Raw genomic sequence first — 26,350 nt, forward strand, 5'->3', positions numbered from 1 at the left:
TGGTGATCCGGTAAAATCTAAAATTCCATTAACAGTTGCCCATCATTTCTCTTCAAAAATTATCATTTTCGTAGAAACAGATATTCCCATGTTTCGATTATTTGTTACCCAATTTTTCATTTGTACTTCTAATTCTGGCCATTTTTCTAGGTGTGAATGGAATGTTTTCTTGTGTTTACATAGCAGTTTTAATTGTTCACATTGTTTTCTCCACTCACGAACCATTTTTTCTGTTGGTGGTGGACCAAAATGTCTTTCTGCTGCTCTGTTTGCATATTGTTTTGCATAATTTATCACATTTAATTTATAACTCATGTTATATGAGTCTTTTTTGTTTTACACTCATTTTTTCTAATTTTAATATAAAAATTTTAACGACTTATAAAAAAATAATTCAAATGAACGTACAAAAGCGCATATGTTTACACACTAATGACTATTGACGCTCTTAATCAGTGATTCACCCACATGCAGTGAGATAACTTAGGTACCTACCTTCAGTGGTAATTTTACTAATTTTATTAACATATTGCACCAGTAATTGAACTTCGCTAACAGCTTAGTACAATGCAAAGATTCATATTTTAATGTTACTTTCGGGCCATAAGACGCAGCCCAATTTTCAGTTGATTTTTCTATGTAAAAAGGTCATCTTATGGTCCGAAAAATATGGTAATTTATTGGTGTGTGCGCAATCGGCACTTGGTCACATGCGACATACTCAGTGTGTTTTTTACTTTATGCAGAGAGGTTTAATGATCAAGTACGATATTTTTTAATTAATTTCAGTTTACAATTAATTATTAAAAATTTTCTTTACTTCACCCTCAGAATGAAAACGCAGTATTTTTTGGATGACTTTGTAAGCAAATTTAAAAAAATAAACGATGACACTAAATAGCAACCTGAAAATTTTTTGAATTCTGAACAAGCAAAACATTTACAAACATCTGCGAGAACTAAACGAGAGAATCAAGATACTTCTGAAACTCAACAATTGGAACAGCCTGAAATGTCTTGTGATGCCACACAGAAATCAATTCAAGATGGTGACAGTTTATTATATTTTTTCAATTATTTAAAACTAAATACAAATGGCTTAATATTGTTAGTGGTGAAAACATGGATGTCAGTGGTGTTCAAAATTAGAATCGTTAACTGTTGTAAGTGCTAAATCTTTACACATTTCAGTAGAGTGGAAACCATGTTCTGTCAAAGCTCATAGGTCAGACGAAGAAAATTTGCAATCGCCAATCAGAAAAAAAATTGAAAGCACATAACGAATCTACACCACACAAGAAAGCAGGGGAAATAATCAAAATAGCAGAAAGAAATGTTATTCAAAAACTTTTCATGTGGCTAATGAACAGCACAGTAAACATTTTTAATACTATCTATTTCATAATTAAAAACAATAAACCATTCAGTGATTTTAAAAATTTAATAGTTTTACAGAAAAACAATAATGTAAATTTTGGAGTTGCATTACGTTCAAGATTTATGGTTCTGCTTGTTGCAAAACATATCTACAGAAATAATAAGAAAAATTTTTTCTTATTATTTACATTTTTTTCTTCTTAATAAAATCGAAAAATACAGGTTGTAAAATTTCTGTTATAATTGAGGCTTCAACTATTTCACACAAAAGTCTTTTAGCAGTTTATTTGAAATCCGAAATTCAAGATTTCAAAGATGATGTAACAGTTTTTATCAATCTTGTCAAGTTAGATGGAACAATGTCAGAAATAATTTTTACAATTTTATTTTTGGTTCGTGAAAAAGATAGTTTTAATGAAATTTATAAAAATTAAGTGGATATTAAATTCAGCATTATTTAATAGCAAAGTAGCAAAGTTCCCAACCCCTTCCAACATCACTAATAACTTGAGGTCGTTAGTGAACCCACCAACATAAATGGTGAGCAATCTTCCATTATAGCAAATAAGCCGAAATGAACTTCTTAATGCCAGAATTTTTTCAAATCTGGAGTTTTCACGGTTTCCAGTTTAGCCATGGCACGTAGGAGTCTGCAATCACTGAGAAGGATTGACGAAATGACTGCCATCAATGATCTACAGCTGGATGCGGATCACTCAGTGATTGGCTACCCCAGCAGTCCCGAGACGTTGATCTATTCGGTATGTAGACCATCGATGATTTGACTTTATCCAATATTCGAATATATCAATGAAAGCGACAACTTCATCCAGGCAACATGGAACACAATGTACTTTCAATCACTTTAACATTGCGTATATGAGTGTAAAGCTTACAGTTCACTCAGTTCGAAGGGTGGAGAATGTTTCGTCGACGTAATTCATGATATCGATAAGTGCAATTGATCTTCATACTAGATCAATGGTAAGCACAAATCGACTTTGTTGAATGGTTTTTGTCCTGTCGTAAAATGGAAGAGGCTATGAAACCAAAATTCATATCTTCTTCGATCTGCTTTCTTAATTATTTTCATGGAGGTTAAACTGCATGAATTGGGGAATATTAAGTGCGTACATTGATTAAGAGGTGGATTGATTGCGGAAGATTAGTTCAAAAGGTTTTCTGATTAGGTTAAAATTCATTCAACGAAAAACTGTATTTGAAGTTTATTTCGCAGCCTTTTTATTTAAGGGGAAGTCGATATATGTTTGCTCTTTGATAACTTTCTTTAGATCCCGTTTGCGGGAGCTGCAGTCTATGTCAGACATTGTAAACGTTTAAATCGAAGGATGAACGAAATGTTGATTTTCTGGTACCCCACTGGAAAATTGGCATTTTTATGTAATTTTTTGATGGTGAACTGACTGATGTTTCGTATACAGAAGAGCAACTTTTGCATGTCTTTTGCATTTTTGCATGCATTAAATTCAGCATTATTTCAAAGCCAAATGTTTCATATGGAATTTGACCAGAGAGCTCACAGGAATACACTCGCTGATATTATTGAGTTGCCCTAGACTTGTATATTCATTTTAATCAAAATCGTGAAGTTGGAATGAGTTTCATATTTTAAAAATAAAAACTTTTTGAAAGATTCAGTTTTAATAAATGACATCCTAGAAGAAATTTCTATACTTTTGGCAATCTTGCAGGAAAGAAATGTTTCGATTATTAGAGATGACAGTTTAATAAGGCAAACAATAAATCTAATTGAACATTTAAAATTAAATAAAAGATCACATGAAAAAGAAGCAGAAGATATTATTAAAACAAAAAATAATTAAAATCTCATCATCATCAAATTCCTAATATATACCCTCAAGGGTTGTACAGGATATGATAGCACTACATGAAAAATTTATCAATACTAACTTCCTATCTGCAATTTTCCTCCGAATCAGTCTGTCAAGACTCCAATATTATCAGATCTTATATTTCTGTCCAGGACCGGTTCTAGAATTTTTGTTACCCCGTGCAATCCATTATTTGTCGCCCCAGCACCAACCTCAAATAAACTTTTGGAATTTTGAAAACCATTATGTTCAATATTGATTTCATGACCATTAATTTTAAATATAGTACCATTTATAAAAGTGATTAAAATACTGCATATTCATAAAATAAACTATCGATTGACAAAACATTGTGAACTGATGAAGCCATCAATTGACAATTAAATGAAATGTAGTTATAATTTATTACTTACATATATGGAATGATCTTCACTTGTACGACGGTGAACTGTTGAGTTACACTTACTATAGAATGTACATGTTATAGTTTTAGCACTATTTTCACATTTTTTAAATTAGAATTTATATTGTTTTTAGTATCTACTGATTAAAAATACACTTTTCTTGCTTTTGCAAAATCAGAAATTAGGTCTGCATAATCTAATTTCTGAGCGATTTCATGTTCACTTGAAATCGTCGCAAGTCCTTTCAATCTAGTTTCGGCCATTGTTGAGCGTAAGTTTTAATAAGATTCAGTTTTGAGAAACTACGCTCGCCACTTGCAACCGTCACAGGCACTGTCAGTAATATTCTTAGGGCGACAGTGACATTCGGAACAAAGTTATTTTCAACAATAAAACGAAGAACTTCAATTGGCGGCATATTTTCTGGTACTAATTTGGACACTACTTTCAGTTCATCGCATGGCTCAATTGCATCGATGTCTCTATTTTCTTCATGTGTTAAAATGGCTGCTAGGTTTTTACAATTGTCTAAGAGCTTATTTGTCGTCTCAGATTTTAATTTAGAGATTTTATATAAAAATGAAAAATGTGAACTGTGATGTTCCAATTGCTCGAACCTTTCTTCAATAGAATTAGTTGCAACATCAATAATAAAAAAGAAAAACTCAACTCTGAATTTTGTTTTGGGATCTATAAAATAGGTTCATCTCTTGCTTCATAATCATGTTGCTTTTTTCTGCTGACACAATCTGGTACTTTCGAATGTTGGTTTCAAATCAGCATCAGCTTCGACTTTCTCAGCTAATGTTGTAGCATCGACAAGAAAATTTTGAAATGATTTATCATTTCTGAGATTCTTATGACACTAGACAATTCCATCTTTATGCTTTGCAACAGTTTACTTGCAACATTAATTTCATTTAAAACATAGTGCCATATAACCAGACAACATAAAAATTTAAAGTCTCTAAGTTTTAGAGCAAGGGTTTCAGCTTCGTGTCTCACCATTTTGTCTACTAACTCATCATCAGCAATTTCTATCAGTGCATAATAAAACTCCTCAATTTAGTATCTTAAAGGATGAATAGCGTCGATTCTAGATTCCCAGCGAGTTGTACGTAATGGCTTGGGCATTAGGGTTGTAATATGTGTCTTAAGGATTCCCCAACGTAGCATTGATGCTGAGAAAAACACAATTTCTGAACCGTTTCAAAAAATGAAATTCCTTCTCTAGATGAAATTGCGGCATCATTGACCACCGAGTTGAGAGAATGAGAACAGCAAGGGATATAAAAAGCTCTTGGGTTCAAGTCCCTAATGCGTTGTTGAACTCCTGAATGCTTTCCTTTCATGTTCAATCCATTGTCATAACCCTGGCCACGCATGTTTGCGATTGGAATATTCATGTTTGATAATTTTCTTACGATATGTTCGGCTAACGCTGAGCCTGTAGTGGTTTCTACAGGAATGAAACCAAGAAAATGCTCATGAATGTTGATATCAGTTGGATCCGTATTAACAAATCTTACAATTAGTGTTAATTGTTCAATGTGGCTTACATCAGGAGTACAGTCTGCAACTATGCTGTAATATTTAGCTTTCTCAACCATAGAAATTATTTGTTTTTTTATGGTTCCAGAGAGGAGAGGAATCAGTTCATTTTGAATATTTTTCCCAAGATAATGTTGGGCAGAACCACAAGCTACTCTCATTAAATGTTCAGACATAGCACTGGCAATCAGTTCAACAAGCTGAAAAAAATTTCCATCGTTAGGGTCATATAAATTATCAGATGTTCCACGAAATGGTAAGCATTATTGGCCCAAGAACTGGACAACAGCGATTAGGCATTCTATTATGTTCCTCCAGTACTGAATTTCTGAATTTAATACATTTGTTGCATTGAATCAATTGTCAGTTCTAACTTAAGCCTGGACGATAATTCAATCCTCTTTTTAGGGGACTCCAAATGGTTTTTAGATTTCTCGTGTTCATTAAGATGCACATACAAATGACCCCAATCATTATACCCATCAGTAGTGGATGACATTATATTACAGGAAAACAACTTCAGCAGAAACAAAATACAGAATCTTTTTCTTTTGAATACACTAACCATGATCGATTAATATGTTCTCCATTGTGTAGTTTCTTGGTGTAAAAATTTAATGAAAATTTCCTACCATTAGAGCTGCACAGAAAAAATGAAAAAAATGAAAAAATGAAACTGTTTGGTTTCTCTGGCAGGCCCTTTTTTACTATTTCCAGTCTTTTGGCATCGCTTTAAGAAGAATTCCATCTAGTTGGATCAGTGTACCTATCAAGTTCGTCACTTAAATCTCTAGATTCGGAAATTGTCATATCAGTCTCATTTTCGAGATTCCTTGCAATGTCTATGTTACTGGGATCCGAGTTAGAAGTACTTGCCATGAGCTCAGAATCATTAGTTTCAGTACATTTACTTATTTATTCCTGCCCTACATCAGCTGATTCAGTTTTTAGATATTTAAGTAAAGTCCCGATATATTTTTTAATATCACATTCTTTTTCCAGTTGTCGTTTGCGATATTCTGCACCTGATAGTTTTTCTTTTATCGGACATTGTAATCTATTTGAATATTAAAATTGTTTTAAACCCTACAGTAAAATATTATGATTAGTATGGTATTATTTAGTAATTAAAGGAGGTTGAAACACTGTACTAACTACTAATTTACGTAAAACTCTAAAAGAAAACTTATCACCATAACAGTCACTAACACTGTGCAAAATCAACTTTCCTTAATACACGCTCAAAAACAACTGAAACGTTCTGTAGATTACAGTATCGACGGCCATTACTCAAGGAGAAGGTCTCTAGTGGAAATTTCAATTACTTTATATGTGACTCATTTTCTAGTACACGTGTCTTGCCTTAGGCAGTAATTCATAAAATCGGATTAAGTTCCAAGTTCCCGTGTTTAGTTCACATGGTATGCATACACAATACTAAGAATTAGCATGACTAATACAACTAACAACTACAAGTTTTTACAAATATATTACAATAAATTATACAAAATAGTGGCACACAACAGTAGATAATATTTTAACATTTATTCTGATGCCTGATGAACAAAATTGGCCTTGGGAATGGCAGATTATGTTAAACTCTGAATGAGATATTATTATATTATAATTCTTCTCATTCAGAATTTAACACCAGCTAACAGTGAGAAATTCAATTCATAGTAAGTTAACAAGCACAAGATGGAAATATAATATCGCATAATGAACTTTTAAATGTAGTTTTATTGCAGACTCCATTGTTGCGTATGCAAGGAATAGAGAGGAGCTTCTTCAACAAATTCCAGAATATCTTGCCACCTTCATGATATTTATTTTCTGTGTTCTTGCCAAAGTCCTCCCATGACTTTTGTTTAGCTAGTTTTACACAGTGTTTAGCTTTCTTACATTTGTCTCTGTATTCTCTAAGAGCACAAGCTGACTTATTTGCCAGGAACTTTTGATATGCTTTCTTCTTTTCCTTCACTGCCTCTTTAACTTCCTATGTCCACCATGGAGTTCTGATTTTTCTATCCTTGCAGACAATTTCTTCACCACATGCCTCTCTGGCAGATTCAATCAATGTTTTCTTCAGAGCTTGCCACTGAATCTCCAAGGTTTGATTCCTGTTCTCAAACTCTTTCATTTTTTTCTTCAATAATTTTTGTGTATTTTAGTCTACAGTTCACATCTGAGAGCTGCTCAACTTTTATTCGCTTTAAAACTTACATGTTATTCTTTTCAATATGAAATTCAATTTTATCCTGCTCAAGACTAAATAGAGATCACTTTCAATTTCAAATCCACTGTACACTCTGGTGTCCTGCACCAGGGAGAAAACATCACTATCAACAATAACATAGTCAATGGGACTTTCTTATTTCTTGCCTCTTCTCTCCATGTGAATGAGGATTCACATGGAGAGAAGGATTCACAATGAGGATTCCCCATAAAAATTGTGGACATTTTTATGTCGGAATCTTGTGTTAGTAATAACCAGTCCATGTCCTGAGCAGAAATCTTACAAGTATTTGCAATTATTATTAGCTTTGCTCTTTTCTCAAAATTTTCCCAAGATATTTTTGTATATCTGATAATCATTTCTTACTCTGCTATTTATATCCCCAACAAGAACCAGCTTTTTCATTGTGTCAGTTGCTTTCTCTAAAGCATCAAAAAATTCCTCAACTTCTACCTTAGTAGAACCTTTTGTGGGATCATAGGCACAAATAAGTCTCATTGTCCAATTCCCCATTCTGATATTTGCCCACATCACTACTTGAGACTGCTTGCCATTCAAAAAGATACTAGGGCTACTCCTTGTTTTCCTTGATTGTTATTGCCCGAATATAACATTTTGTATTTATTGCTCAGAAAGATATCTCCAGTTTTAGCCTTTTTTGGTTTCAGTCACCCCTAATATGTCGATCTGGTACTTATCTAATTCCTCAGATAGATCGATTTCTTTACTATTCAGGATTCGTATGTTGACAGTACCAATTTTGAACTATGGTGATGTTGAGTTGGGGTGAGTTTTAGGATTGGTTTCAGTAGCTGACTTTTCGCTGTTTTCCATGTTTCTCTGACGAAAAAACAATGGGCCCTGTTTACCTGGGCAACTCCTCAGCCGGCATGAAATTCTTTCATGTTGCACCATTATTTGAAATTTTGGTTTAATCCAATAAGAATACAATTTGGTTGGCTAAATCCCAAATTGCTAGCCCATCCTCATCCTCTCAGTATCCAGGTAGATGCCTAACTGGGTGCACCACGAGAAGGTGGGGATTGGCCTTTGGTCCAAAGCCCTGGTTGGGTCTCCGCATTCCTTTAAAAGCTATGTGGAGGTCTCCTATCAGTTATATAGCTTTGACCATTAAGTACCCCTAATTAATTAAAATCTATATACTGTAATTATTCCAATATTCCATAATTAACCTTTTTATTCCAATCTATATATCATAATTAAAATCACTCTTCTGTTGTTCACTAAACCTAATTTTCCTGTAATTTCTTTCACTGCCTTTCATGGTTCCTGGCCTATAGCAACTTTCAACTATATACCGCCATATCACCTCTCACCATACTACCTCAGAACCACTGTAACTATTTCGACCTTGTATAGATATAATCCCCTTGTTAACAACACCCCCCCCCCTTCCAGCTTCTTGACCTTGCTCTGTTTCTATTCCTGTCAAGATGTCTTCCTTATTCCATCAGTTTTTGGGTGAATGAATTCGTTCAGCCATAACAATTTTGTCTTCCTTATTTCTGATGCACCTGGCTCTTATAAATGCTGCAATTTATTTGTAGGACTGTAAACCATTCCTACTCCACCTCTTGGCTGTGACTTCTCCACACCTGCCATGTGCATTCACCTTTATCACCACTTACCCCATATATCTTCTCAGAATTATTCCCCTTATATCCCAGACTATCCCATTCCCTTATGTACTGACTATCTCCACACACACATTCACTACTGATTCCAACATCCACATTCTCTCCTTATGCTCTGTCTCCATGTCCATATCTTTTTACTGTCTTTCTTGCATTCCTGCTCTCTTATCCTCCTCTCTATCTCACACACACATACACTACTTTTCCCGTTTTCTCTTCCTATTTGCAAGTACTTCAGGTCTCACCTGTTCTATTCTTATATCTTTCACATCACCCCTTACTTCCCCTGATCCCTTATTTGCATCATTCATTACTATTTCTACCTTGTACAGACATAATTCCCTTGTTATCAACAATACTCCTCCCACTTCTGTTCTTGTCTTTCATCATTGTAGCTTTTAATATCAAGCTATTTCTAGAAGAAAGTCTTGCAGTTGGAAAGCAAGTAGTGCAATTTAGCATAATTTCTTATTCATAAAAACAGAAAAACTCATTTCTAAAACCGAAGCATAATGATCCATAAAATGGTATTTTGTAAGGAAAGAAAATTAAAATTCATATTTATTTCCATAAATGTTATTTGAAAACATTTATAAATATTTAATGTAATGATTTTCAGTGCAGATCAATAATTGATGTAGTGATAGCTAGGCAGGAGCGAATAGCAATAGTGCAAGGTATAAGAGTGTTCCGTGGAGCTGAAGGTGGAACAGATCATTATATCGTAAGATTGCGCATTCTGTTACATGTAGGAAGCCAAATATCGCACACTATGATGGTAGAGTTATTGAGATTCCCAGATATGAAATAGGACTGTTACAAGATGAAAGTATGTGGGATTTATACATATGATGTCTTGAGCAGAAATTGGATGTAACCAAAGAGGAATCTGAGTTGTATGATCACTTAAAGAAATGCATACATGAGGCTGCTAAAGAGCCTCTCAGAAGGGAAGAGACAAGAAAATATAGAATGGATAAGTCAACAAGTAAAGGAGAAAATAGAAGAAAAGAAGAGAACATATAAAAGATGGTTAAGCAGTAACATCCTTCAGGACAGAGGAGTATAAAAACAATATCAAGAGACAAGCAAAAAGAATAGGCTAAGGAAGAAAGGTGGGAAAGAAAGCACAATGAAATCAAACATCTAGTGGTATATAATTGTTTTTCTGAGGCCTGGCAATTTGTGCAACAGATACAACTCCCCTCATACATCTCGAGCAGTACTTAATATCATTTCCCTCCAAGATTTTAAGAGATACTATGAAGGTTTATTATATGAGGATAGGGTGGAATATCAAGGAGATGATAGGCTATTGTTGGGAGAAAGAACATATGAATTGACATTGGAGGAGGAGAGGCAGGCTGTTCGAGCATCGAAAAATGGAAAGTCAGCAGGCCCTGGTTGAATGGTAATAGAGATGTTCAGGTATGGCTGTAGTAAACTACTAAATACAGGTCCTGACAGTGATATTCAACAAAGTGATTGTAGATGAGGATATTTCTTATGATTGGAACTTGTCATGTATATCATCCGTTCATAAGAAGGGGCAATAAGAAAGACCCCAAAAATTATAGAGGAATAAGTGTCATGTTTGGTTAGCAGGATATTTAGTCAAATCATGAGGGACAGAATTGAATTCAAAACATCTTGAATAATATCAAATGAACAATCTGGTTTTAGAGCAGGAAGATCTTGCATGGATAATATATTTTCTTTATGACAAATATCCTAAAAAATGGTTGCTAAGAATGAAGAGGTCCATTTAATTTTTGTAGATCTGGAGAAGGCATATGATACTGTCCCAAAGAAGACAATGTGGCAGGAATAGATGAAGGAACCATAGAAATGGTGCAGAGGATGTACCAAGGATCTAGGTCTGCTATAAAAATTGATAACAAACTTTCAGAGGAATTTACTACTAGCAAGGGGCTCAAGCAGGGATGTTGTACGTTATTTAATATCTTTTTGGATGCAGCCCTGAAGGATAGAAACAGATAAAGCCATGGAAAGGGTATACCCATAGGAGACAAAGTCCTGCATTCTCTTCTTTTTGCTGATTACCAGATGATTCTTGCACAGGACAAGGAGGATGTAGCATGCCAGATGAAAAAACTGGTGGATATGTATAAACATTTGGACCTGAAAGTTAGTTTATTATAAACCAAGTATCTTATAGTTGGAGAATCTGTGGATGCTTTCAAAGATCTTGACTCCATGATGCACAAGTCCAGCCAGCATGAAGTAGACATAGTGTTTCGAACTGGACAGGCATGAGCATCTGTTAGAACCATGAATAGTATTTTGTGGAGTCATAAAGTCTCAAGGAAAACTAAGATGCTTTATCATGATTATAGAGAGCATATTGATCCATGGATGTGAGTGTTGGACACTAACTAACAGCCAGAGGAAACAAGTAGAAGTTATGGAATTGGATTACTTCAGATGAAGTATAAAAGTTACCTGTATTAATTGTTTGAGAAATTCATATATTCACACAGAGATGAAAGTTGAACAGCCTGCTATGGAGAGAATAGAGGCACATGCTTTGAAGTGGTATGGACACATCCACTTCACAATCACCCTCAGGAAGGAGAAAAAGAGGATGACCAAGGGCTGCATGGAAAGGGACCATTATGAGAGTGATGGAGAACAGAATCCTGCTGGATGAGGACTTGAGGAATTATGCATAGTGGAATTTGAAAATGAATTTGAAATAATTTATGCAGTATTGTCATTAGAATGAAAGAACATGAATTGTCTTGTTCCATTGCACTGATTTGAAGAATAAAAACTACCAAACAATGTTAAAACATTATTTTCTTGACCACGAAAACTATGGAAATAACTTCTATTAGGATTTATTGATCAAGTATTTTTTTAGAACAACTATGTTATACCAACTGAAGCTGTTGGCATCTTCAGGGTACATAACTGATATAAGGTACTTAAAGCTAAAAACTATTACAGACTATAAATCAATCGATTCCAATTATATTTGACAAAACAGAACATGTGCAATACATGCATAGCGCATGTATGATCTTGCTTGTTATTTAGAAACGTTCTATAATTCAGTTCTTGTATGTTTAGAGATCTAATAAGGATCTTCCAGATCTCGGGCAAGATTAATCCTTGGTTCCTGTTAAGGTTTTGTACAGAACGGGCAACTGTTGTGGCGTCTTTAATAATTCGGGAGCAGAAATCCTCCTCTATGTAAGGAATGGAGCTTTTATCCCACTCTATGACATGGTTAGTTCTTGAGAAATGAAAGGATAAACCCGATTTTTCTTCTCTATTGTTATTAACGTCTCCAATATGCTCGCTTTGTCTAATCTCAAGGCTTCTTGAAGTCTGGCTGATATAATTTAAACCACACGAGCAGGGTATGTTCTAAACTCCAGCATAACCAACTGTCATTTCTGGACACCCTAATTAAGAAGCAAACAAATGGTCTTCTCAGCCTGTTAGTTTACCGAAAACCCACAAATACAGGTTATTTGCACTTTAGCTCCTCCCACCACATTTCTCAGAAACTTAGCATTGTACACATGCTAAAAAAGCGAGCTTTCTGCATTACAACAGATCAACAAGATGAATTATCACTAATATCTAACAACCTCACCATGAATAGCTACCCTCGGAGACTCGTCCACAAAATACTTTTCTCTGACCCCCCCCAACAAAGACATTGAGACAACACACAGTATATTTCTACAATCGTCATTCCATACATGGGGACAATTTCTAATAAGGTTGCAAGACTCCTCAAACCCCATAGAATAAGAGTGACTTTTAAACCTTCCATTTTATCCTTTCATTTCTCAAGAACTAACCATATCATAGAGTGGAATAAAAGCTCCATTCCTTATATAGAGGAGGATTTCCGCTCCCGAATTATTCAAGAAGCCACAATAGTTGCCTGTTCTGTACAAAACCTTAACAGGAACCAAGGATTAATCTTGCCCGAGATCTGAAAGATCCTTATTAGATCTTTAAACATACAAGAACTTAATTATAGTGCCAATTACAGAACGTTCCTAAATAACAAGCAAGATCATACATGTGCTATGACATGTATTGTATGCATTCTGTTTTGTCAAATATAATTGGAATCGGTTGATTTATAGTCTGTAACAGTTTTTAGCTTTAAGTGCCTTATATCAGTTATGTACCCTGAAGATGCCAAGAGCCTCAGTTGGTGAAACTAGTTGATATAACATAGTTGTTCTAAAAAAATACTTGATCAATAAATCCCAATAGAAGTCATTTCCATAATTACTAAACAAATCCATTGCTAAGATGATCTCGTGTCATATTTCAGAATATATTATTTCTTTTCACGTGAAATTCGTTTTTGTCTTTGAGAACATATACAATAAATTGTGCAGCAGAAAGTTCAAATATTGAAGGACAATGAAGAAAATTCCAACTTTTAACACAAATGTTGCTCCATTATAGTTAATCCACTAATGGCTCTAAAATCACCAATAACCTCTCTATTGGCCATGGTGGATGAAATAGTGAGACCAAATTGCACTTCTTATCCATGTTATTGAATAAGTATTACAGAATCATATCCACATTTTGCTGGATATCTATAGATGTATTGGCCGATTGGGGTGTTAAGGGATTAACATCAAAGGAGATGGTAATCACATGATAAAAGGCAGAATGTCAATGATGTTTTTATCCTTGTAAAATCCTAAGATAGTCTGAGTATTTTATCCAGTTTGGCCAATTGGGAGGTTAAAATATAAGGTGTTCTTGATATGAGAACTAACAAACAGTACTCATCTTCCAGTAAAGGAAGTTAATAATATAGACATGTATGTAGAAACTATATGTAAAGCACCCAGTGCTGTCTACTACTTAATGGAACACCTAGCTTATGGATCTTGGGAAAACCATATAATCTATCCTCAGTAGGTGGATGAGCATAAAATATTTTGTTTTTTCTTTAATTCTTCTTCCCAGCTAGGGATATTATCAATTAGTCATCATCAAATTCCTGCTATGTACCCTCAAGAGGGTTACAGGATATGATAGTACTACATGAAAAATTTACATCATTACTAACTTCCTATCTACAGTTTTCCTCCAAATCAGTATGTTACCTGTCAAGACTTCAATATTATCAGATCTTATATTTCTGTGTTCTAAGGCACTTGTTACTGTATCAATCCACCTATATCTTGGTCTTCCTCTGGGTCTTTTTCCTGTCAACCTGGCAGAGAACACTTCTTTTGCTAATCTTTCCTCTCCTATTCTGTTTAAGTGACCATATCACCTGAGATCCTATATCACTCTGTTAACGCATTCCTGGATGCTGGCAGTGTCAAGTTCTTTCCTAATATCCTCGTTTTTAATATGATATTGCCATTGATACCATTTGTTCATGCATCTAATCTTTCTGAGGACTCTCATATCTGTGGTCTCTAGTCTTTGGTCAGGGGTTTTACTTCTGACCCAGCTCTCAGATCCATAAGTTAAAATTAGTTTGAACACTGTCTTGTATACAACTAATTTAGTGTTCTGACTAATTTCTCTCTTATTCCATATAAATTTATTTAGTTGACTTCCTACCATACCAGCTTTGTTGATTCTGTTGTCTATTTCCATATTTAATTTACCATCTTCACTAGAAATTGTTCCTAAGAAGCCAAAATGTTTTACTTGTTCTATAGGTTCTCATTCACAATGCAGTTGATATTTTCAGCTTCTGTCTATTTTCATTGTCTTTGTCTTGTTATTGCTGACCTTCATACCAAATCTATTACAACAGTTATTCAATTTAGTCAGGGAATCTTGCAGACTTGTAGCGGATATATTTAGAAGTATAACATCATCTGTATAAAGCAGAGCTGAGATTAACATTCTAATTTTGGTATCCACTTTACTTCTTTTATTCGTAATATGATCATATAGATAATGAATAACAGAGGGGATAATGTTCATCCTTATCTGACACCAGATTTAACATTAAACCATCTACTTGTACTTCAATTCTAACTGCTGACTTACAACTCAAATAAGGACTAAGTATTGCTTGATATAATGCCCCATCGACACGATACAACTGTAACATTTTAAATAGCTTGTCTCTTGGCACCTTGTCATATGCCTTTTCCAGATCTACAAAACTTAAATACCGATCTTTGTTATATTCCCATGATTTCTCAACTATCTGTCGTAAAGTGAAAATCTGATCCTGACAGCTTCTATTTGGCCTGAATCCAAGCGTTTCTTCCACAATTCTCTGAACAATTTCTCAGTATACTTGCATAATTAGTTTATTGACCTTGTTAATTTGTTTGGAAGTTGGATCAGATGAGTGGGGATGATAAGCAGAGACATCACTTAGCATTAAGGAAGTCTTCTTAAAATATTCTCTCTTATCATTTTTTTTTTAACTACTGTTTTGCTCTTGTCAGCTTGGGTAATAATATGATTATTGTGTTCTTCTTTAAAGAATTAAGTACTTTAAATTTCAAATGTGTTAGTTTAGAAGGTGATAGTTTTTCTCTTTAAAGAGAATCACGGCTGTTTGGAAAAAACTTTTTCATGATCTCATGCTGTAGTTGCACTTTTAAAATTCTTTTATTGCATTTTATTTCGTGTTCCATTGTTAACCTACTGAGGATTCTTTGATACTTAGACAAATAATAGGTTAAAAAAAAAATTCTAATAAAAAGGTTTTTATTAACCTCTTGTACCTTTCTTCTGTGGGTGAGCTAAGAATTATTTTGAATTTTTAAGCTTGTATGCTCCAGAAATGCTGCTCTAGAGATCAAACATGGAATCTTTTCAAAGACAATTCGTCCTGCTGTATCAGGACAGTGTTGTTACACTGGGTGATGAAGTTCATCTCCTGTCTAAAGACAATTGCAAACATTCATGACTTTGGCAGGATATGAACTCGGAGCCTATTGGTTGGGGAGTGGGTATGTTAACCACTTTGCTGACCAGGCCAGCTTTTTTTATACAATCATTTCACAAATGGAAGTTGTTTATACAAGTTGAGCAAATGTGGAATTCATAATTCACATTTGTTAGTGTGAGCATTTAAATAACCATGGAGTATATGGTGCAGACTGAAGTGAAAAATAAGTTTTATATAACATACACACTTCTCTGCCACATCCAAGTGCTCTTTTATTATGCTGACACACACACAAGCAATAAAATTTCTCTCAGAAAGCACATTACAGTAAGCAAGGCTGGCAAATCAGTCCAGTGAGAAGAATGACAATTGTACATTAATTCTCTAGTACAGAATAATCATCATCAATTTCTTGATATGTACCCCCAAGGGGGTGTTCAGGTTACTATGCACTACATGATTTTAGTTTACATTATTATTAATCTCCTGTTAACAATTTTCTTCCAAATCAATCTATTACTTGTGAGCACTCCGGTATTATCATATCTAACATTTCGTGCTTTTAAAGCACGAAATGTTAGATATGTTCACTCTGCCGACTGAATCAATCCACCTGGACTTTGGTCTTCCTCTGGGTCTCTTTCTTGTATCGAACAGCTGTATTGTTAACCTTTGTGCGTCCAGAAATGTTAGCAAATCAAACCATTCTATTGAAGTGCCTATACAACATAAGATTAGCTCTGCATATACATCGTTGAATGCTAATAATGGCAGGTCAATTACTAATATCTTCATGTTTAATAGGATTATGCCATTGATGAAATCAGTTCACTATCCTAATTATTCTCAGAAACCTCATATCTGTGGTCTCTAGTCTTTGATCAAGTGTTTTATTTGTGACCCAACTCTCAGATCCATAGTTTAAAACTGGTTTAAACAATTTCTTGTATACTGCTAGTTTGGAATAATATAAAACTAAAAGAACAATTGAAAATAAAAAAATTGTAAAATTTAACAAACACAATAAGATTGCTTATCAGCTAGTCTGTTATTTTTAATGTACTCTGCCACATTAGCCAGTATATTATTTAGGCAACAGCAGAAAATGAGCGAAAAGTATTTTTTCATTGTCATCAAATTCCCAACATGTAGCTTCAGGTGTGTACAGGATATTATAGTAGTGCTACATGGAAAGCTACGTCATTACTAACATCCAATCAGCAATTTTCATCCTAATTAATCTGTCAAGAGACCAATATTATCAGGTCCATATTTCTGTTTTCTAAGGCATTTTTTACTGCATTAGTCCATCTACATTTTGTCTTATTTTGGATCTTTTACCTGTCAGCCTGGCAAAGAACACTTTCTTTGTTAATCTTTCTTCTACCATTCTGTTTAAGTGACCATACTACGTAAAATTAGCTCCACTAACACATTCCTGAATGCTAATAATGGCAAGTTATTTCCTAATATCCTCATTTTTAATGTGATACTGCCATTGATGCCATCTGCTTATTATACTAATCTTTCTCAGAACTCTCATATCTAAGGTCTCCAGATTTTGATAAAGTATTTTATTTCTAACTCAGCTCTTAGATCTATAAGTTAAAATTGATTTCAGCACTGTCTTGTATACAGCTAATTTAGTGTTTTGACTCATTTCTTTTTTATTCCATATAAATTTATTCAGCTGACTTCCTACCATACCAGCTTTACTAATTATGTTGTCTATTTCCATATTTAATTTGCCAACTTCACTAGAAAGTGTGCCTAAATAGTTGAAATGTTTTACTTGTTCTATAGGTTCACCATTCAGGATACAGCTGATGTTTTCAATGTTTCTGCCTATTTTCATCGTCTTTTTATGACTGATTTTCATACCAAATTTATTGCACCAGTTTTCAGTTTAGTCACAGAACCTTGCATACTTGTATATAGAATTTATATAGAAGTAAAGAGCTAAGTTTAACATTGCTAATTTTGATATCAGATTTAATACTACTTTCCTTCATGTGCACCCTTCTATCATACCTAATTTAACATCAAACCATCTTCCTGTAATTCCTATAATTCTAACTACTGACCTACAGCTTAAATAGAGAATATATATTGCTTAATATAATGTCTCATTTACACGATATAACTGTAGTGTTTTCAAGAGCTCTACTCTCGGAGACCTTGTCATATGCCTTTTCAGATCTATGAAACTTAAATACAAATCCTTGTTATATTCCCAAGATTTCTCAATTATCTATCTTAAAGGGAAAATCTGATCCTGACAGCCTCTGTCCAGCTTGTTCTTTACCAAGTTTACATACAGTTTTATTATAATTCTTTAATTCTCACATACAGTTTTATTTCCCTTTTTATAGATGGTTACTATGAGAGCACTATTGTAGTCGTACGGAATTTGACCCTCTAATATCAAGCCTTCTGAATTATGCAGTGCAGTCACTATAAAATGTTTACCTTCATATTTTAGTGTTTCTGGTCAGATATCATCTACTCCAGCTTCCTTTCTACATTTCAAGTTTTTGATTGCTTTTTCTACTTTAAGTATGGATATGTATTCTTGTTGGGTGTTTTTGAAGTAATTATCCTAGACAACTAGAATACCTTTATCTTCAGTTTTAATGTCACCTGTATCATCTCTAATTCCTTTTCTCCATTTCTAAGCTTTTTGAATAGCCTCCAGAATATTTTATCATCTTTCTGATATTTATTTCCTCTGTTCTTACTAAAGTATTTCTATGACTTTTGTTTAGATAGTTTTACATGCTGCTTTGCTTTCTTACATTTGCCTCTGTATTCTCTAAGAGCACAAGATGACTTACTTCCCAAGAACTTTCAATATGCTTTCTTCTTTTCCTCGACCGCCTCTAACTTCCTGTGTCCACCATGTAGTTCTGATTTTTCTATCCTTACAAGTAGCCTCACAATATGCCTTCTGACTGACTTATTAATGTTTTCTTCAGGATTTTTTTCTTGTTCTTGTTTTCAAACTCTTTAATTTTTTTCTTGAATGATGTTTGTGTATTTTAGTCTACAGTTTCCCCTCTGAAAGCTGTCAACTTTGATTATTTTAAAACTTCTTTACGGACTTTGTTTAATATAAAATTCAATTTTATCCTGCTAAAAACTAAATAGTGATTGCTGCCTATTTCAAATCCTCTATATTATTGTTTCCTGAACCAGTGGGAAAACATTGCTATCAACATAAGTCAATGAGACATATGTCTAGCATCTTCTCTCTATATGAATTTGTGCACATTTGTATGTTGAAACATGGTGTTAGTAATAACTAATCCATGTCCTGAACAGAAATCCCTCCAGTACTTACTATTATTATTATTATTAGCCTTGCTCTTTTCTCCAAAATTTCCCAAAACATTTCTATATGTCTGGTAATTATTTTCTACTTTCAAACTTTTCTTTTTCATTGTATCAGCTGCCTTCTCTAATGCCTTGGAAAAATTCCCCCATTTCTTTTTTAGTAGAATCTTCTGTGGGACCATAAGCACAAATGTCTCATTGTCCAATTCCCCATTCTGATATTTGCCCAATCACTATTTGATGTTGTCTGCCATTGAAGAAGATTATCCTCATATTTAGTCTTGAATACTATAACTCCAACTTCTTTTCCATGATTGTTGTTGCCCGAATATAACATGTTGTATTTGTTGCTTAGAAAGATCTTACCTGTTTTTGTCTTCTTTCAGTCATGTCTATTAAGTCGATCTGGTACTATCCAGTACTTCTGCTAATTCCATTTCTTTTCCATTGATGCTTCTTACATTGATAGTGCCAATCTTGATCTCTGCTGATGTTGAGCTGGGATGTGCTCTGGGATAATTGTGGTCTTGATATGAGATTAATTTTGGGGAAAATTGTTGATTGGAAGTTAGTAATTATATGAAGTCAATCATATAATTACTAACTTCCAATCATATTAATTAATCATATAATTACTTCCAATCATATAATTATAATTATATGATTGGAAGTTAGTAATTAAGAAGTTGGAGTTATAGTATTCAAGACTAAATATGAGGATAATCTTCTTCAATGTAGTACTATCATATGGTACTACTCATGTCATATTGGCTATTCCCTTGACCAGGCATATAAAGTCTTTCTATGACTTTTGTTTAGGTAGTTTTACATACTGTTTTGCTTTCAAGAAGATTATCCTCATATTTAGTCTTGAATACTATAACTCCAACTTCTTAATCATAATGAATCATAATCTCAATTGCAAGGCTCTTGCAATTGAGATTATGAACGACAAAGGTTAGGGAAGATTCCACAAAAGTTGAAAGAATGTATGGTAATCCCATTGCACAAGAGGGGGGTGGGGGAAAAGAGCAATGTATCCAACTATCGACCAATCAATATCTCAGTAGTGTTGGTGAAGATTTTGGAAAAGTTAGTTAAGGCTTGCATTCACAAATGGGTTGACAGAGAATCTCTACTTTGCAATGAACAGTATGGGTTTACCAAAGGAAGGTCATGTTTTAGCAACTTGCTCACATTCTATAATAATGTTATCTTTGAATTAGACAAGGGGGATGAATACACCATGATACTTTTGGATTTCGCTAATGCTTTTGATAAAATACAGCATGGAAGACTGTTGCATAAATTGGAATGTATGGGAATGGATTATAAACTATTGGCATGGATAAGATGATGGCTGACTGACAAATATCAAAAAGTTGTACAGGGTGTTCGGGATAAATTTGACAGTTTCGTAAGGAAAAAGAAAATCTTCTTTGTATCTATTAAATTTAATGAATTGACAAAAAAACATTACAGGCAGAGTTAATTACAATACTATCAACAAGATTTACTCAAAATAACAACCATTAGCATCGATCACAGCTTCAATTCTGCTTCGGAACCTCGAACAAGCTGATGCTACAGTCTCCCTGGGAAGGGCCGCAAAAACTGTTTTAATTTTATCCATTAACTGGGCTTTTGTATTACTGGAAGTGCGATTGGTGTCTTTTTCAACTGCGCCCCATACAAAATAATCCATGGGGTTAAGGTCTGGGGAGTTTGGAGGCCAAACATTTGGACTGGTGAAGTCGTAGAAATTTTCAGACAACCATTTTTGACTTTTCCCAGAGGTGTGGCAAGGGGCCGAATCCTGCTGCCATACATACGGCCTACCATTGGCTACCCTTGTTATCCAGGGCTTGACTACAGTTAGCAACTCCACGAACAAAGCCCGAATTCCAATGCCAGGGTTCTTCAACACCTGTTCCTGCAGATTTGCGAGGAATTCTGCTGTACGAACGCAATCAGATCGTCTGCTAGGGATCTTTCTTCTTGCTACATCCTCGTAGTCACCATTGCAAGTCTCTAGTTCATGCCTGATTGTTTTTACTGTATTCAGGGAGCATTGGGCAGCAGTCGTAATATCCTTATTTTGATGGCGGGCACGAATCATCATGATACAAGTTATTCTCTTCCATGATTCAGGTGGGTTCCAGCTATCCATCCTTTCTGACATCTTGTATATGAATGAAGAAGGGTCCAAACTTTTAAATGAAGAGAAGTGTGTGTTAATACATGTAACTTACGGAAAAATATAATTAATTATAAATATGTCAAATTTATCCCGAACACCCTGTATATGGGATGTGCACGAATCTGCAAGATTCAAGGTAACCAGTGGTGTGCCTCAAGGATCAGTCCTTTGTTCTTTGTTATTCAATCTATACGTTAATGACATTGGAAGGGTTTGACATGCAACGTACAGCTATTTGCTGATGTTGTCAAAATAGGTAGGGTAATCAGGAGTGCTGCTGCTATGCAGTACTTGCAGAATAATTTGAATAAACTGGAATTGTGGCCATGTGAAAATGGCTGTCATTTCAATGTTAATAAATGTAAGGTCATGCACTCTGTTGTGATTAGATATCATGTCATATTATATTGGTGGGATTATGCTTGAAGAAACTGATAAGGCTACAGATCTTGGAGTTTTAGTAGACAGGAAGTTGAAGTTCAAGGGTCATATAGCAAAAATTGTAAATATAACTCAGAGCATAATGGCAGTGCTGATACGAACCTTGATATGAAAAGATAAAGAAGTCATTTTGCCTCTTTACAAGACTTTAATAAGACCTCGCTTGCACTATTGCTTGCAATTCTGATCTCATGGTTTCCATGATGATTGTGATACAGTGGAGAGAGTGCATAGGAGAGTGTCAAAAATGATATCGGGATTGTGGAATATTGATTATGAAAGACAAATTGAGAATTTGTAGGCTGCAGACACTAACAAACAGGAGAAATAGGGGATTTAGACTTACAAACTTCTGAAAGGATTATACAGAATTTCAGTAGATGTGATTTTTCATTCTATGGAGAGTGGAGAAAGGATGCAAGGACATCCATGGAAGTTGAGAATGAAAGCTGTCAAGAAGGGGATTAGATTTTTCTCTCATAGAGTAGTCTTGATTGGAATGGATTGCCTTTGGATGTTTTGTGTGCAAGTAGTATGAATGAATTCAAGAAAGGTATGAGAGCTGGTATGGCCTCCCTTGATGAGTTCCTGACTCCCTGGAGGTTTTCTTAATAATAATAATATCATCCTGTTGTACACCCACTTTGGTTACATATCAGGAATTCGATGACGACGATGACACTGTGTTTCTTAGAGATTACATGTTCTGCAAGGCCATACTGCATTTCTAGATCTTTTAAATCCAAATACTCAAAGTCATCGAATTTAAGATACATGAATTCTGTTTCATCAGGATGCTTTATGAATTGGATTGTTTGTTCTAACATTCGAAATTGCTTAAGTCTAGAAGAAAACTGCTCAGTTACTGACTTTAGAACTTCAATAAATTGGTTGATATGTTGTTCACGATTTTTGGAGCTGGTTTCGTTAAAAAAATTTTTCACTTTTGGGAAATACTTAAAATTGTTACTTTCTAAATCACGTTGAAATATTTTGAGTTTATTCTGAAAGCTTTTGATTGTGCTGAATATAACATCGACAGATTTTCTGAAACCTTGCAATTGTATATTAAGTTCATTCAGGTGCAATGAAAAATCTGTGAAAAACATCAGCTTACTGAGCCAAGCAGAATCGTTCAACTGAGAAAATTCGTGCTCCATGCCCTTTGTATTTAAATATAATTTAATTTCATTTAAACATTCAACAAACCGTTCACGTACTTGGCCACGACTCAACCATCGAATATTATTGTACATTAATATTAATAGACGTACACTGATTCAACTTCTCTTAAAAGTCGATTAAATTCTCGTTTGTTTAAAAGCCCTGGCAGCAATAAAATTAGTTACCTTTGTCACAATTCTCATCACATCATCCAAACCCTTTAAGCCTGATTTCACACACAGTGTTTCCTGATGTATAATACAATGGAAACAAACCAGGGGATGACCAACATATTCTGTAAATTCTTTGATAAAACCGACATTACGGCCAACCATATTAGGCACGCCATCAGTTGTAATCGAAAATATTTTCGATAAATCTATTAGTTTCTCACGGAACACTTTAACAACACAGTCGCATATGTCTTTACCTGTCGTATTTTGAGGTAAATTCTAACTTTATCAATTCCTCGTGCAATGAATCACCGTGAACATATAATAATAGCCAATCGAGCTGATGACGTAATATCTGTAGTTTCGTCGAGACAAATGGAAAAACAATGGCATGAGTTCAAGCCTTGTTGTATTTGATTTTCTATACTAGCATTCGTTGATATAACTCTGTCTTTAATAGTATTCCTACTTAATAGTAACTCTTTCATGTGCTTTACAATAGCTTCCTTATTATGAATATCCTCAAATAAAAATGGTGTGCACTTTACGAAAGCTTCTTTAATATAATCACCAACACTAAGTGGTTTCCCATGTTCAACAATAGTATGTGAAATATTGTAACTTGCGGCTACTAAATTTGAAGGTCCTGAAACAAATTTAATTAAAATGGCTGGTGGGATAGCAGTGTTCACTTTACTTGGCCAGTTTGACTGTTTTGAGGGATAACAGGATTCTGCCAGTTTTAGATATTGGGATATGTATTCTTTCTTCTAAAATTTTTTCTAGGAGCCATTTGTGCTAAGTTTCAAAATGTCTTGTTACATTCCAAGTTCTACTCACAGATAGCTCACCACACAATTTACAGAGAACTTTCTCGCCTCTATCAATAACATCATATTGTTCAGTCCAGGCATCTTGGAAATTTGTTCCACTTCCTTTCTGTGATAAGTTTAGTTTTTTATTAGTCTAGCTGCCATTGTAAAAGGTTTCACAAATTAAAAAAAAGCACAATTATATACAGTGGTAATTAAACAATAATAATTAATAAGAACTAACAATTACTGGAAATGAATTATACACCAGCAACTCAAATTACTTAAGTGGCAGACCATGCAAGACTACCACTACTTCTTTCAGCAGGGTTGCCAGATTTATTACCAGTACGCTCGTAGAAACCTTGTTACGTTTTACTCTCTATGATGCTACTAAATAGCAGCTATTTAGTAGATTTTGTTGCGACGTCATTGTAAGTTATTACTATTTGCATTATTTAACAAAATTTACTGAATTTATTACAACTATAAAAATGTTTTCATTATTTACTCAGATAAATTCAATATTTAATGTTGCGAATTATATTTTCTGTTAAAGTGGTTTTAAATATGTTTAGAACTCGTGTTACTCAGTCGAGAGAATTGGAATGCATGCATGAATAAATTTCACACCGATGTTAAATGAAAATTTAAGTTTATAATATATAATGCACGTATTTATAAGTTTGTATCGTATAATATTGATAATAATTTTTATAAGTTTTTATAATATCATATGACTATGCAGAAATTATAATGATTAAGAAAGAAAACGTAAACTTAAAACACTCGTTGCTTATAGGCTAGTTACAATAAAATAGAAATAGGCTAACTACAAAAGGCGTGGCAAAAGATCATTCCTCCTTGTACAAATGATTTTAAAGGATTTGAAAATGACATAACTGAGCTTGGCTTTGATCTAGGACTAAAAGAAATTGAAAAAGGTGATGTTCAGGACCTGCTTCAGTAACATAATAAGGAGCTGGATGATGAAGACCTAATTAACTTCGAGAGAGAACGTGCTTACAATGCTCAAATCAATGATAATGACGAACAGATTGACTTGGCACCGAAAGAATTTACCCTCAAAGAAATGGACGAAATGTTTAGAATTGCTGAAAATTTTAAAGAAAAAATCTTGAACGGCGATCCTAATCTCGAGCGATCACTGAAAGTTCGTCAGGAAATTGAAAATTCCATCCGAAAGAATTTACCCTCAAAGAAATGGACGAAATGTTTAGAATTGCTGAAAATTTTAAAGAAAAAATCTTGAACGGCGATCCTAATCTCGAGCGATCACTGAAAGTTCGTCAGGAAATTGAAAATTCCATCCGTTACTACCGAGTTTTATACGAAGAAAAAAGAAAGAAAAAATTCCACCAGACAACTCTACACCAATTTTTATCCAAGAAAGAATAATTGTATGTACTTATATATAAATAAAGATTAAAGAATAATCTTGTTTTTCTTAATGAACCTTCATTTTTTACTTGTCACATTTAACACATTTCTTTTTTACTTGATATATAAAATATAAAATTTAATTAATAGATTTGAAAAATCCTTGGCATTGATCACCCATTTTACATGCATTATTTATCCCGATTATCGCGGATTCGATTATTGCGATATTTTTCGTGGCAACAATAACTGCGATAATCGAGGTATTCCTGTATTAAATTATTAAAATTTATTAATTTTTTTAATAAATGATTAAAAAATAATTTTTTTAATCATTTATTAAATTTTTTTAATAAATGATTTTTTTGCATAAGGTATCCATATGGATAAATTTATATGGAATAAGAGAGAAATTACCCAAAACACTAAACAAGCTGTATTCCAGACAGTGTTCAAAATTTTAACTAATTGATCTGAGAAATAAAACATTTGATCAAAACTGAAGTCCACATATGAGAGTTCTGAGAATAATTAGTATGAAAAGTTGGCATCAATAGCAGAATCATATTAAAAATGAGGATATTTAAGGAACTTAATGCTTACATTCAGGAATGTGTTAGCAGAGTTAATCTAAGGTGGTTTCATTCTGTTTAAGGAATTTGCTATGATGACAGGAAAAAGACTCAGAGGAAGACCAAGATCAATGTGGATTGATACAGAAATTGAAATATCTTAGAGGAGTGAAATATAAGATCTTAGATCTTAATATTTGATATAGGAGTCCTGACAGATAATAGATTAATATGGGGGTAAACTCTATAGGAAGTTAGTAATAATTCAAACTTTTATATACTACTATCATGATAT

At 33.9% G+C, this 26,350-nt stretch overlaps 1 protein-coding gene across 2 annotated transcripts in view; it reads left to right on the forward strand.

The window, feature by feature from the left end:
- Positions 1 to 26,350, forward strand: part of Hph (HIF prolyl hydroxylase) — a 125,008-nt gene that overhangs the window by 34,707 nt on the left and 63,951 nt on the right. The gene's annotated exons all lie outside the window — the stretch shown is intronic.

The sequence above is a fragment of the Typopeltis vanoorti genome, chromosome 21 (genome assembly GCF_054136105.1).
Source record: "Typopeltis vanoorti isolate ZY-2024b chromosome 21, IOZ_Tvanoo_1.0, whole genome shotgun sequence".
NCBI lineage: Eukaryota > Metazoa > Arthropoda > Arachnida > Uropygi > Thelyphonidae > Typopeltis > Typopeltis vanoorti.